Genomic DNA, 5,000 nt, shown 5'->3' on the forward strand with positions numbered 1-5,000 from the left:
ATCCGCTTCCCCTGGCCGGGGCTCCCACCTCCCTTCCCGGGCTTAAGGCCCCGCCGGCAGGCAGGCTGGGGAAGGGACCGAGTGGGGAGCGGAGGCCCGGTCTACCCGCCATAGAGGCCTATGGGGGTAGACCTGGCCTCCGCCCGCCGGAGGCCCGGTCTACCCGCATAGGCCTGAATGGCGGGTAGACCTGGCCTCCGCCCGCCGGAGGCCCGGTCTACCCGCATAGGCCCGAATGGCGGGTAGACCTGGCCTCCGCCCCCCGGAGGCCCGGTCTACCCGCATAGGCCTGAATGGCGGGTAGACCTGGCCTCCGCCCCCCGGAGGCCCGGTCTACCCGCATAGGCCTGAATGGCGGGTAGACCTGGCCTCCGCCCCCCGGAGGCCCGGTCTACCCGCATAGGCCTGAATGGCGGGTAGACCTGGCCTCCGCCCCCCGGAGGCCCGGTCTACCCGCCTAGGCCTGAATGGCGGGTAGACCTGGCCTCCGCCCGCCGGGTAGACCTGGCCTCCGGGCCTCCGTCCGGCCGGGGCTGGAGACGCCGCCGCTTCCCCCCGGGAAGAACACTCCCTCCGGGGCTTAATTTTCCACAGTGGGAGGGGGGGCGTCCCCGGGGCTTAAGGATCCGCTTCCCCTGGCCGGGGCTCCCACCTCCCTTCCCGGGCTTAACGCCCCGCCGGCAGGCAGGCAGGCAGGCTGGGGAAGGGACCGAGTCGGGAGCGGCGGCCCGGTCTACCCGCCATAGAGGCCTATGGGGGTAGACCTGGCCTCCGCCCGCCGGAGGCCCGGTCTACCCGCATAGGCCCGAATGGCGGGTAGACCTGGCCTCCGCCCGCCGGAGGCCCGGTCTACCCGCATAGGCCTGAATGGCGGGTAGACCTGGCCTCCGCCCGCCGGAGGCCCGGTCTACCCGCATAGGCCTGAATGGCGGGTAGACCTGGCCTCCGCCCGCCGGAGGCCCGGTCTACCCGCATAGGCCTGAATGGCGGGTAGACCTGGCCTCCGGGCCTCCGGCCTGCCCGGCCTGGAGACCCCGCCGCTTCCCCCCGGGAAGAACACTCCCTCCGGGGCTTAATTTTCCACAGTGGGAGGGGGGGCGTCCCCGGGGCTTAAGGATCCGCTTCCCCTGGCCGGGACTCCCACCTTCCTTCCCGGGCTTAACGCCCCGCTGGCAGGCAGGCAGGCAGGCAGGCAGGCAGGCTGGGGAAGGGACCGAGTCGGGAGCGGAGGCCCGGTCTACCCGCCATAGAGGCCTATGGGGGTAGACCTGGCCTCCGCCCGCCGGAGGCCCGGTCTACCCGCATAGGCCCGAATGGCGGGTAGACCTGGCCTCCGCCCGCCGGAGGCCCGGTCTACCCGCATAGGCCTGAATGGCGGGTAGACCTGGCCTCCGCCCCCCGGAGGCCCGGTCTACCCGCATAGGCCTGAATGGCGGGTAGACCTGGCCTCCGCCCCCCGGAGGCCCGGTCTACCCGCATAGGCCTGAATGGCGGGTAGACCTGGCCTCCGCCCGCCGGAGGCCCGGTCTACCCGCATAGGCCTGAATGGCGGGTAGACCTGGCCTCCGCCCGCCGGAGGCCCGGTCTACCCGCATAGGCCTGAATGGCAGGTAGACCTGGCCTCCGCCCGCCGGGTAGACCTGGCCTCCGGGCCTCCAGCCGGCCCGGCCTGGAGACGCCGCCGCTTCCCCCCGGGAAGAACACTCCCTCCGGGGCTTAATTTTCCACAGTGGGAGGGGGGGCGTCCCCGGGGCTTAAGGATCCGCTTCCCCTGGCCGGGGCTCCCACCTCCCTTCCCGGGCTTAACGCCCCGCCGGCAGGCAGGCAGGCAGGCTGGGGAAGGGACCGAGTGGGGAGCGGAGGCCCGGTCTACCCGCCATAGAGGCCTATGGGGGTAGACCTGGCCTCCGCCCGCCGGAGGCCCGGTCTACCCGCATAGGCCCGAATGGCGGGTAGACCTGGCCTCCGCCCGCCGGAGGCCCGGTCTACCCGCATAGGCCTGAATGGCGGGTAGACCTGGCCTCCGCCCGCCGGAGGCCCGGTCTACCCGCATAGGCCTGAATGGCGGGTAGACCTGGCCTCCGGGCCTCCGTCCGGCCGGGGCTGGAGACGCCGCCGCTTCCCCCCGGGAAGAACACTCCCTCCGGGGCTTAATTTTCCACAGTGGGAGGGGGGGCGTCCCCGGGGCTTAAGGATCCGCTTCCCCTGGCCGGGACTCCCACCTTCCTTCCCGGGCTTAACGCCCCGCTGGCAGGCAGGCAGGCAGGCAGGCAGGCAGGCTGGGGAAGGGACCGAGTCGGGAGCGGAGGCCCGGTCTACCCGCCATAGAGGCCTATGGGGGTAGACCTGGCCTCCGCCCGCCGGAGGCCCGGTCTACCCGCATAGGCCCGAATGGCGGGTAGACCTGGCCTCCGCCCCCCGGAGGCCCGGTCTACCCGCATAGGCCTGAATGGCGGGTAGACCTGGCCTCCGCCCGCCGGGTAGACCTGGCCTCCGGGCCTCCGTCCGGCCGGGGCTGGAGACGCCGCCGCTTCCCCCCGGGAAGAACACTCCCTCCGGGGCTTAATTTTCCACAGTGGGAGGGGGGGGCGTCCCCGGGGCTTAAGGATCCGCTTCCCCTGGCCGGGACTCCCACCTCCCTTCCCGGGCTTAAGGGCCCGCTGGCAGGCAGGCAGGCAGGCTGGGGAAGGGACCGAGTGGGGAGCGGAGGCCCGGTCTACCCGCCATAGAGGCCTATGGGGGTAGACCTGGCCTCCGCCCGCCGGAGGCCCGGTCTACCCGCATAGGCCTGAATGGCGGGTAGACCGGGCCTCCGCCCGCCGGGTAGACCTGGCCTCCGCCCGCCGGGTAGACCTGGCCTCCGGGCCTCCGGCCGGCCGGGCCTGGAGACGCCGCCGCTTCCCCCCCGGGAGGACACCCGCCCCCGGGCTTAATTTTCCAGTCGGGGGGGGGGGGTGTTGGCGCACCCCGGGGCTTAAGGCTCCCCTTCCCCGAGCCGAGCCACCCCCCCCTTCCCGGGCTTAATGCTCGGCTCACCCCGTGGAGGTAGGCCTCTGGTGGAGGGAAGCGGGCAGGCGGGCAGGCCAGGGGCTGACGAAAGCTCCACCAACCTCTTCCTGCTGCTGCTGCTACTGCCAGCCTGCCTGGCTGAACTGTTTCCAGCCAGGGTGACATCACAGTAGGGCAGGCAGGGCACCTGGCTGCTGCTGCTGCTGCCAGCCTGCCTACCTGGCTGAACTGTTTCCAGCCAGGGTGACATCACAGTAGGGCAGGCAGGACCCATGGCTGCTGCTGCCAGAAGCCAGCCCTGCCTGCCTGGCTGAACTGTTTCCAGCCAGGGTGACATCACAGTAGGGCAGGCAGGACCATTGGCTGCTGCTGCTGGAAGCAGTGGTGCCTGCCTGCCTGCCCGCCTGAACTGTTTCCACCCAGGGCGATCTCACACGACAGCAGGCCGGGCAGAGTCCGGAACGGCGGCCCGGTCTACCCGCCCTAGCCGGCAAGGGAGGTAGACCTGGCCTCCGCCCCTCGGAGGCCCGGTCTACCCGCCCCAGAAGGCTAGGGAGGTAGACCGGGCCTCCGGAGGCCACCGGCTGCTATGGAGGTAGACCGGGCCTCCGGCCGTCGGAGGCCCGGTCTACCCGCCCCGGAAGGCTAGGGAGGTAGACCGGGCCTCCGGAGGCCACCGGCTGCTATGGAGGTAGACCGGGCCTCCGGCCGTCGGAGGCCCGGTCTACCCGCCCCAGAAGGCTAGGGAGGGAGACCGGGCCTCCGGAGGCCACCGGCTGCTATGGAGGTAGACCGGGCCTCCGGCCGTCGGAGGCCCGGTCTACCCGCCCCGGAAGGCTAGGGAGGTAGACCGGGCCTCCGGAGGCCACCGGCTGCTATGGAGGTAGACCGGGCCTCCGGCCGTCGGAGGCCCGGTCTACCCGCCCCGGAAGCCCCGCGGAGGTAGACCGGGCCTCCGGAGGCCACCGGCTGCTATGGAGGTAGACCGGGCCTCCGGCCGTCGGAGGCCCGGTCTACCCGCCCCGGAAGGCTAGGGAGGTAGACCGGGCCTCCGGAGGCCACCGGCTGCTATGGAGGTAGACCGGGCCTCCGGCCGTCGGAGGCCCGGTCTACCCGCCCCGGAAGCCCCGCGGAGGGAGACCGGGCCTCCGGAGGCCACCGGCTGCTATGGAGGTAGACCGGGCCTCCGGCCGTCGGAGGCCCGGTCTACCCGCCCCGGAAGGCTAGGGAGGTAGACCGGGCCTCCGGAGGCCACCGGCTGCTATGGAGGTAGACCGGGCCTCCGGCCGTCGGAGGCCCGGTCTACCCGCCCCGGAAGCCCCGCGGAGGGAGACCGGGCCTCCGGAGGCCACCGGCTGCTATGGAGGTAGACCGGGCCTCCGGCCGTCGGAGGCCCGGTCTACCCGCCCCGGAAGGCTAGGGAGGTAGACCGGGCCTCCGGCCGTCGGAGGCCCGGTCTACCCGCCCCGGAAGCCCCCGCGGAGGTAGACCGGGCCTCCGCCCGCCGCTCGAGCGGCAGAGTGCGGGGCGGAGGCCCGGTCTACCCGCGCGGGAGCCAGCGGGTAGACCGCCCCTCCTCCTCCGGGGCTCGGAAGTCCGGAAGGGGAGCAGACCGAGCGGTGCGCCGGGCTTTCGGTTCCAGAGACCCGGCCACATTTCCCGGTCGCCCCCGGTCCCGGTACGGATCCCCGGGCCGCCCCCTCCGGCTCGGGTGTCCGCGCGGAGATTTACGGCGACAGGCTTTTCAGGACCCTCGGACAACCGGACCGGCCTCACCGACTTTCGCGCCCGCCCGGGAAGACCCCCGAGGCGGCCACGGAGGGCGCGGCCGACCCCCGGTCCGCTCCGAGCAGCGGCGGGCGGCCCCCCGAGTCCCCCGCGGGTGGGGACGAAGGGGTGGGGAGTGTGCCCGGCGTCGGGTGGCCCCGCGCCCCGGGTCCCGGAAAAGTTCCGAGCGGCCCCCTCGCCCGGCGCTACGCCATCAAGGCCGG

The sequence above is a fragment of the Hemicordylus capensis genome, chromosome 2 (genome assembly GCF_027244095.1).
Source record: "Hemicordylus capensis ecotype Gifberg chromosome 2, rHemCap1.1.pri, whole genome shotgun sequence".
NCBI classification, from domain to species: Eukaryota; Metazoa; Chordata; class Lepidosauria; order Squamata; family Cordylidae; genus Hemicordylus; species Hemicordylus capensis.